Source organism: Bombina bombina, chromosome 9, assembly GCF_027579735.1.
Source record: "Bombina bombina isolate aBomBom1 chromosome 9, aBomBom1.pri, whole genome shotgun sequence".
Taxonomy (NCBI): Eukaryota; Metazoa; Chordata; class Amphibia; order Anura; family Bombinatoridae; genus Bombina; species Bombina bombina.
In genome coordinates, this window is record NC_069507.1 from 64,220,792 (window position 1) to 64,231,733 (window position 10,942).

Below are 10,942 nucleotides of genomic sequence, written 5' to 3' on the forward strand. Positions count from 1 at the left end.
TAAGGAAAAGGACTTATGTGCTGCAGAGAAGAGGTCACTGCTTAATTAAAGATTCACTTTTCTTGGGCCAATATGGGCATGTTCAGTTTGTAAGGATCAAAGTTTCTCAAAACAACGTTTCTCACTAAAAAATGCATGACGACATTTAATTCCTCAATGTCAGAAATATCTAAGCAAGGAAGTAAACAGGCTGTATTGTATAATAATGCAAAGTATTTTTGCAGTGGTGATAAAAGGATTGGGTGTCTCATTGCCAGTGTGAATTTAACCAAAGGTTGTGAAACTATTGTGTTTACATCCGTAGGACTAAACATTTTAATTATAATTGTTTCTTCTTCTTAAATCTTTATGCTTTTTACATCCAAATGATTTGACTTAAAAATAATATAAAACTGGATGGTGGCCTTCGATTATGAGTGTTTTGTCACTTTTAAGAGCTCGATTAATCAAGCCCTTCTCCTCCTTAGACTGCAGGTTCGCAAAAGGAACCAGCAGTCAGGATATATCAAGCAGCGATCATTAGACCACTGCTTCCCTATCCTGTTCTTCATCTCTTAGGTGGAGAATTTAAATCTCCCCGGTCTCATTCGACTGGGGAAATTGACAATTCCTGCCCGCACATGATTTACTGTGCACGGCTAGGGCGGGTTTGCAATGTTATATTCCGGCAGCAGATTGCTGCCCCCCCAGATAGACAGGGGCAGATATGAATGCATTTGTCCACCAAGGATTGATAAATCGACCTCTTAGTCTGTGGACCACAGCTTCCAACAACATTTTGTATATGATTTTAATGCTACGAGTAAGGCATTCCTGCTGAAATGTACTCTAAAGCACAAATCTCAAGTGGAGCACTCATTATAGTGCTGACCAAAAAATCAGTATCGCTGGACCTCTCTAAAATTAGCACACAAATTGATATTAGGGGGTCAATTTATTAAATGCCGGGTGGTCATGATTTGCTGTACGCTGTCGACATTTAACATTGCACAGGCATTTCTTGTGAATAGCTTGTGCAATGCCGCCCCCTGCAGATTTGTGGCCAATCGGCCCATAGCAGGGGGTGTCAATCATCCTGATCATATATTATCGGGATGAATGCAGTCCTCCACCTAAAAGGTGGCGGAGAAGTTAAGGAGCAGCTGTCTTATGACCGCTGCTTCTTAACTTCTGTTTCCGGCGAGCCGGAAATTATGGGCCGAGATAGCAGCATCCGCTGCTTATTGAATCTCCCCCTAAAAGTCCATGGTAAAATAGATTTACCAGAAAAGGTTTAGCTGACATCGCTCTAGTGCACTCTATACTTTCAATGTATAGCACCACCTTGCTAAATATCGCTGATATTAGAAGTTGAAAGTTATTTGTCGCACTCAATTGAAAGCTAAAATAACGCTAGAAGAATTAGCGCAAAATGAGACCTGAAGAAAAGTGTAAGGGCTAAAATAAAAGTTTTACTGAAATTCTTTTTTGGAAAGGGTTAAAAAGGGTTATGGTATATGACAAGGTGTATAACTGGGAAGGGCTACAAAGAATATATCTATATCTATCTATCTATCTATCTATCTATCATCTATCTATCTATCTATCTATCTATCTATCTATATATAGTCACGTTGATTGGAGTAGCCGTGTTAGTCCAGAGATTTAGATATCAAAATAACAAGAGTATTGCTTCAGACTTGATAAAGGAAGGAACTCTTCCAAAAGCTTGTCAACTTATAAATGTATAGTTAGTCCAATTAAAAAGTATCATTGCTCAATGCAATACTCTTGTTATTTTGATATCTATATATATATAAATATATGTGTCTAAATATTTGTATGTGTGTATGTATATAGGTGTATACATGTCTATGTGTATTTATGTGTAAATGTGTATGTGTACACATACATACATAGATACACTCATATAAACATTTATACACATAGATGCACATATATAAACATATATGCATACACTTTTGAGCCCTTCCCTGTCAAATACCTTGAAATATGCAATATAATTTTTAAACATTTTTACTATATTTCTGTGTTTTAATAGAAATAATTGAAATTTCTATATTCTTCACTTAGAAGAAAATATTCTTTTTCTTTTAAAATATATTTTTCTATATATATATATCTGTATATATTCATATATATATATATATATATATATATATATATATATATATATATATATATATATAGATAGATAGATAGATAGATATTTTACGAAAAAACTACACAGATATTTATAGAAAAATATATTTAGAAATAAATAGAATATTTTTTTTGAAAGAGAAGAACATAGATATATCAAGTATTCCTAATGCACCTTTGGTTCTAGCGTAAGTTGGTCCAGTGTAGTTTCGGGTTAGCAGTGCACGTGAGTGATAAAAAAAAATTGGGAAGATGGAGTTAACTCAGTTGCGATATCCAAATTCCAGAATTTAGCATTTCTGAGTCTTTCACTTGCGTTCTAACTTTTTACTTTAATACTAGTGCTATCACAGGAGTACTATTGTTTTACCTTGAGCGCAGTTATCGCTCACGAGCGATACAAATGTAACGCTCCTCTTGTAATCTAGCCCTGAAATGAAAAGTCTCTAAGTCATTATTATTTCAAATAATATGGAGCATACACATTTTTTTCTGCTGGCAATGAAATAGCTAGCATTGGGGCCTATCTATCAATCTCTGAAAGGAGCTTGACGGCCCGTGTTTCTGGCGAGTCTTCAGACTCGCCAGAAATAGCAGTTATGAAGCAGTGGTCACAAAGACCGCTGCTCCATAACCCTGTCCGCCTGCTCTGAGCAGGCGGACAGGAATCGCAACAATTCAACCCGATCGAGTATGATCGGGTTGATTGACACCTCCCTGCTGGCGGCCCATTGGCCGCGAGTCTGCAGGGGGCGGCATTGCACCAGCAGCTCTTGTGAGCTGCTGGTGCAATGTTAAATGCGGAGAGCGTATTGCTCTCCGCATTCAGCGATCTCGTGCGGACCTGATCCGCACTGTTTGATCAGGTCCGCAAGACATTTCTTAAATAGGCCTCATAGACACAAATCTTTGGGCCATTCTGCACATGCACCATTTTTAGCAATATCATACAATGTTATTAATTTAAAATATGTCACAATAATCCATCAATTAAACAATAAAATTCCAGAAGAATAATCCTTGTATATGCATACCTGTGCTTTTTTATATAGGGCCAGATTTAAAGTGGAGCGCTATCATTAGTGCTAGCAGTGTAAACGTGCAAGATCGCAGTGTTCTTTACACTCAAATCCATATTACAAGTATCTCGCTGTAAATATTACCACAAATTTCTTTGTGTGAACTCACAGTAATTTTACGCTCACCATATTTTCTATGGGTAGCGTTGAGCGGTAATATGTGCTCGTATTACAAGTTGAAAGTAAATGCGATTGCTCAAACTGAATTGCATTTACTGTTCAAACTTTTTATGCAACCTAAGAGTTTGTCCGGATGAAACAGTTGCACCAAACTTCACTATGAACCCCTAAACCGCAATCCCCTCACATCGCAAACTACCTCTTTACACTATTAACCCCTAAACTGCCACACCCCCACTGCAAAGTAAGCTTCTACACTACTAACCCCTAAACTGCCATCCCACATCGAAAAGCCTGTACTACACTATTAACCCCTAAACCTCCAGCCCCTCAATGCAAAGTAGCCCCCTAACCTACCACCCCCTAAGTTAACCCAAAATAAAATTACCTTACTGTTACCAAAAATAAATAAAAAAATAACTTCCCTTAAAAAACTGTATACCCCAGACTATTCCCTAACAATTTATTTACATTAAGAAACAATAAACTAGGTAGAAACTGTTTGCAGTTCTTCTGTTCTTGATCTGACACCTAGTAACAACAAAAGGGTATTCCAGCCTCCAAAGTTAGAAAAGACCTTTATTGTTTCACATAGGGTCCAGAAAGCAAAACATACAACGTTTCAGGCCTGCTTTAGGCCCTTAGTCATGTATGGTTTAGTTGTTGCCACTGCTGCTGATTTAATTCAACAAACTTCTTGGGACTATTTGGACTAAACTTATGGTTCTGAAGTATACCATCTGTCAATATACCTCATAGTTAAAAATTGTGATTTGAACTTTAACCCCTTGCACCATATGGACGTAGGTACTAGGTCACACAGTACTTTGCCCAGCTTACTGTATTGACGTAGTACCAATGTCCAGCACAAAGGGTAAAAAGGCATCTGCCTTCATATAGTAAGGGAGCAATGATCATGCTCACTTACCTTATCAACAATCGTTACATAGAGTGACTGTCTGTGTCATTGTTTGTAATGTTCTGCAATTGGTGCTAAGTGGGAGAGGTGGGAGGGAAGGAGGGAGGCAGGTGGGTAGCCCAGCGCAGGAGGGACGGGAAGGAGCGGGGTTACCTATACTAATGTAAATACTGTAAAAGGGAGAGGGAGGGATGGGTCCCTACACTACAGAAAAATATCTAATAAATATAAAATAAAAAAATATATACTTTGTTACTGGCAGACTGGCTGCCAGTAGCAAACATGGTGTGGAGCAGTGCTAGGAGGCAGGGAATAGAGTTGTTTAGGGGGGATCAGCGAGGTGGGAGGCTAAGGAGGGATCCCTACACTACAGAAATGTAAAAAAATAAATATTTAAAAAAATAAATAAAAGCCCTAATCTATATACTGGCAGACTGTCTGACAGTACCTAAGATGGTGGCAACCAGTGGGGAGGTGTCAGGAGGGAGCGTTATCCCTACACTTGAGCAAATATTAACCTTACAAGATAACTGATTAACCCCTTCTGATGCACAGCTGCAATAAGCGGCCTTCTTATTTCCAAAAACCAATGGCAAAACCATGCATGTTTGCTGTTTCTGATCAAAATATTTCAAGCTCTCGACATAACGGCATCACCTAGAGGCATTTACTATAACTGCCAGTGGTCAGCGATGCTGGCTATAGACAAGACCCAACATCGCCGCCCATATTGGCGATGTATAGTAAAGGATCCCTTGAAATAGAAATGCTGTGTGTGCCTAATGATTAATACCCCTAAACCGAAGTACCCCACAATCAGAAACTAACATTACACTAGTAAATATATTTAAACTTCCTCATAGCCACCGCAAGTAGCTATCCTATTAACCCCATACCACCACATACTCACCGCAAGTGTCTATCCTGTTAACCCCTATACCGCCACATAGCCACCACAAGTACCTATCCTATTAGCCCCAATACCGCCACTAGCCCACCGCAAGTACCTATCCTATTAAACTCTATACTGCCACTAGCCCACCACAAATACCTATCCTATTAACCCCAATACCGCCACTAGCCCACCGCAAGTACCTATCCTATTAAACCCTATACTGCCACTAGCCCACCACAAATACCTATCCTATTAACTCCTATACCACCACTAGCCCACTGCAAGTGGCCTACACTATTCATTCTAAACTGCCAAAACCCCCATTGCAAACTAACCCTACTCTACCTAACACCTAACCCCCCTCTAAATTAAACCCCCTTAGTTACTTTAAAAAAAATACAAGTTACTTTAAAATAAAAATATTAATCCTATACTGCCACATCCACCAAAACAATCTAACTCTACTCCACCTAACACCCATCTAAACTAAACCCCCTAAGTTACATAAAAAAAACAAAGAAAATTATAAAATACAGTATCCAAAATAAAAATCCCACTATTATACCAAACAATAATCTACATGCCCCATAAAAAAAATCCCAGCCAAAACAAAAAAACAACAACTCTAACACTAAAATGAATTAGAAAAACCCTTAAGGGCCTTTTGTAGGACATTGCCATAAAGATAATTCTGCAAGCACCCCTCTACAATACAAGTAACCCCCACCCCCAAAATAATAAAACTTACCTAAAAAAAAACTAGCATAAAATAAAAATAAACTATTCTTAAAAATTAGAAAGCCACCCCAGAAAAGTAACCCCAAAACTTGTACTCACTGATCAAAAATCCGGCTCCTCTTGATCCGATGTTGGGCCCTCTTTATCCCGTCACCAGGCGCTTGGGGCCCATCTTTGCAGCGGGGGGAAGAGGCCACTGAAGTCCACCTTCCTGAAAATATGCCCCGGCGAAAGGAGCCAGGATGAAAAGGGCCCAACTTCGGATCAAGAGGAGCCGGATTTTCGATCGATGAGTATAATCTTTGGGGTTAATTAGGTCTTTTTTAGGGTGTTTTTTTTTTATTTTTAAGATTAGGCTATTTTATTTAACATTTTTTTTATGATATGATTTTTAGGTAGATTTTATTATTTTTGGGGGTGGGGGTTTCTTGTATTGTACAGGGGGAATTTGTACTTTTCTTTTTGTAAAAGAGCTGCATTATCTTTAGGGCAATGCCCTACAAAAGGCCCTTTTAAGGGTTATTGTAATTTATTTTAGTGTTTTTTTTTTTGTTTTAGTTGGGGTTTTTATGGGGCATGTAGATTAGTAGTAGGTATAATGGTGGGTTTTTGAATACTCTATTTTAATATTTTTTGCAGCTTAGATTTTTAAATTTTATTTTAACAGTTTATTTTATTTTCATGTAACTTTGGGGTTTCAGTTTAGAGGGAGTGGGGGGCTAGGTGTCAGTGTAGTTATAGTTTGCGAGGTATGGGAGGTGTCGGTTTAGGCTTTAATCACCTAAACAACCCCCCCATACCTGTATGGGGGTTGATAAGGTGATTAGGTTAGGGCAGGTTAGAGCTTAATAGTGCATTTATCTACAATCTTTAAAATATTATGCATTCTTATGTATGATGCATATACATTTAAGTAAAAAAATAATATGTATATCCAGAAAGATAGCTCAGCATGCTAAGGCTGTGGCTGAGCTCTGTAGCAACCCAAGGGTTGTAGGTTTGATCCCCGGCGAGGTCCACTCAGCCTTTCATCCTTCGGAGGTCGATAAAATGAGCAGTGCCTTGAGACCCTTGCGGGTGATTAGCTGTGCTTTACAAGTACATACATTTTTTTCTTGTTGTGTTTTTTATTGTAAACATAAATATATTATTTAAAATTTATATTTATGTTACAAAAATTATTAGTATTACAATCATATCATTACATGCAGTAATGTAATACTATAATTACAACTGTCTTTTATAACATAAATATATATATTTTAAATGTATATATGTATATACTGTGAATTATTGCACATGCTCAGTAGGAGCTGGTGCCTCAGAAACTGTGCATATACAAAGATTGTGCACATTTTGATAATGGAAGTGAATTAGAATTGCATGCTCTATCTGAATCATGAAACTTTAGTTTTGACTTTAGTGTTCCTTTAAAGGGACACTGAACTAAAAAAAATTATTTTTTTATTCAGATAGAGCATGCAATTTTAGGCAACTTTCTAATTGACTTTTATTATCAAATTGTCTTCATTCTCTTGGTATCTTTATTTGAAATGCAAGAATGTAAGTTTAGATGCCGGGCCATTTTTGGTGAACACACTGTGTTGTTCTTGCTGATTGGTGGATACATTCACCCACCAATAAACAAGTGCTTTCCATGGTTCTGAACCAAAAAATAGCTTAGATGCCTTATTTTTCAAATAAAGAAAGCAAGAGAACAAAGGAAAATTTATAATAGGTGTAAATTAGAAAGTTGCTTAAAATTGCATGCTCTATCTGAATCACACAATAAAAAATTTGGGTTCAGTGTCCCTTTAAGGTTGAGAAAGCATTTTATTTCTACTCTAGTATATCCATTAAATTGTTGGAATTTAGCGTACATCTGATAATGTGATACAAAACCACACCATGGGGTCAATTTATTATTGGTCGAATTGAGCCACTTCACCCTGTTTCCGCGCGAGCCTTTAGGCTAGCCGTAAACAGGAGCTAAGAAGCAGCGGTCTATAAACTGCTGCTCCTTAACTCATAAGCCACCTCTGAGGCTGCGTACAGCAATCCGCCTGATCCTATACGATTGGGCTGATTATCTGCAGGGGGCGGTATTACACAAGCAGTTCACTAGAACTGCTTGTGCAATGCTGAATTCCGGGCAGCGATGTCTGGCGGACATTATACGCTACAGCGTATCATGTCCTCCAGACTTTAATAAATTGACCCCCATTAGTGTAAAGAGAGTCTCAGCGAAATTAATAAAAAACAGAAACTTTAACAATAAAATAGTTATATAGTATAGTTTTATAAATGTAAAGCTGTTGGCTTATTATTAGTTGTTTGCCTTACATGGTAGCCTCATTTAAAGGATATGAAAGTCAAAAGTAAAACTTTAATAATTTTCATCATGCAAGTTTTAAAAACTTAACAATTTACTTCCACTATCAAATTTTCTATGGTCTCTTCGTATGGTTTGTTGAAGAGCTAACCTAGCTCAGGAGTGTGCATGTGTCTTGGGCACATGGCAGCAGTCTTTTCAGTATATATTGTTCCTGATTGAGCACTTCTCTTGCTATAAAGATGTATATAATCCCCCTGGGAAGTGTCTCCCTAAGAGTAATAAGAGTAGTCAGTCGTGGACTCCCTTGTGCATAGAGTGACATAGCTGCACCTTGTTGATGAAACCACAGAAGGCTTAAAGGGACAGTCAACACCAGAATTTCTGTTGTTTAAAAAGATAGATAATCCCTTTATTACCAATTCCCCAGTTTTGCATAACCAACACAGTTATAATAATACAGTTTTACCTCTGTGATTACCTTGTATCTAAGCCTCAGCAAACTGCCCCCTTATTTCAGTTCTTTTGACAGACTTGCATTTTTGCCAATCAGTGCTGACTCCTAGAAAACTTCACATGCGTGAGCTCAATGTTATCTATATGGCACACATGAACTAAAACCCTCTAGTGGTGAAAAACTATCAAAATGCATTCAAATTAGAGGCGGCCTTAAAGGTCTAAGAAATTAGCATATGAGCCTAACTAGGTTTAGCGTTCTACTAAGAATACCAAGGGAACAAAGCATAATTGGTGATACAAGTAAATTGGAAAGTTGTTTGAAATGACATGCCCTATCTGAATCATAAAACTTTGTTTTAGACTTGACTGTCCCTTTAAACCATGTCCCTCAGGATTGCCTGGTATTGTACTGTCATTTTTAAAGGGATAGGAAACCCAGAATTTTTCTTTCAGTATTCAGATAGACCATGCAAATAAACAGCTTTCTAATTTACATCTATTATTAATTTATCTTCATTCTCTAGGTATCTTTTTTGAAAAGCAGTGTTATATGCTTAGGAGCCAGCCCATTTTGGAGCACTATATGGCAACAGGTTTGAAAGAATGTGATCCATATGCAAGAGCACTAGATGGCTGCACTATTTCCTGCCATTTACTGCTTCAGATGCCTACCTAGGTATCTCTGCAACACAAAATATCATGGTAATGAATCCCTTTAATCAGGAGCAGACTGATATATTTCAGGAATGTGCATGTAGTGGTCATCTCTTCATACATCACACAGAGATACATCATACAGAGACAGTATGTAATGCTACAGTATCCCCCATAAGTGAGTACACCCCTCACATTTTTGTAAATATTTTATTATCTTTTCATGTGACAACACTGAAGAAATGACACTTTGCTACAATGTAAAGTAGTGAGTGTACAGCCTGTATACAGTGTAAATTTGCTGTCCCCTCAAAATAACTCAACACACAGCCATTATTGTCTAAACCGTTGACAACAAAAGTGAGTACACCTCTAAGTGGAAATGTCCAAATTGGGCCCAATTAACCATTTTCCCTCCCCGGTGTCATGTGAATTGGGAGCAGGTGTGTTAAATTTGGTGTTATCGCTCTCACAATCTCTCATACTGGTCACTGGAAGTTCAACATGGCACCTCCTGGCAAAGAACTCACTGAGGATCTGAAAAAAGAATTGTTGCTCTACATAAAGATGGCCTAGGCTATAAGAAGATTGCCAAGACCCTGAAACTGAGCTGCAGCACAGTGGACAAGACCATACAGCAGTTTCACAGGACAGGTTCCACTCAGAACAGGCCTCGCCAAGGTCGACCAAAGAAGTTAAGTGCACGTTCTCAGCATCATATCTAGAGGTTGTCTTTGGGAAATAGACGTATGAGTGCTGCCAGCATTGCTGCAAAGGTTGAAGGGGTGGGGGTTAGCCTGTCAGTGCTCAGACCATACACCGCACACTGCATCAAATTGGTCTGCATGGCTGTCGTCCCAGAAGGAAGCCTCTTCTAAAGATGATGCACAAGAAAGCCCGCAAACAGTTTGCTGAAGACAAGTAGACTAAGGACATGGATTACTGGAACCATGTTCTGTAGTCCGATGAGACCAAGATAAACTTATTTGATCCGATGGTTCAGATGGTATCAAGCGTGTGTGGCGGCAACCAGGTGAGGAGTACAAAGACAAGTGTGTCTTGCCTACAGTCAAGCATGGTGGTGGGAGTGTCATGGTCTGGGCCTGCATGAGTGCTGCCGGCACTGGGGAGCTACAGTTCATTGAGGGAACCATGAATGCCAACATGTACTGTGACATACTGAAGCAGAGCATGATCGCCTCCCTTCGGAGACTGGGCTGCAGGGCAGTATTCCAACATGATAACGACCCCAAACATACCTAAAAAGACGACCACTGCCTTGCTAAAGAAGCTGAGGGTAAAGGTAATGGACTGGCCAAGCATTTCTCCAGACCTAAACTGTTATTGAGCATCAGTGGGGCATCCTCAGATGGAAGGTGGGAGAGCGCAAGGTCTCTAACGTCCACCAGCTCCGTGATGTCATCATGGAGGAGTGGAAGAGGACAACAGTGGCAACCTGTGAAGCTCTGGTGAACTCCATGCCCAAGAGGGTTAAGGCAGTGCTGGAAAATAATGGTGGCCACACAAAATATTGACACTTTGGGCCCAATTTGGACATTTCCACTTAGAGGTGTACTCACTTTTGTTGCCAACGGTTTAGACAT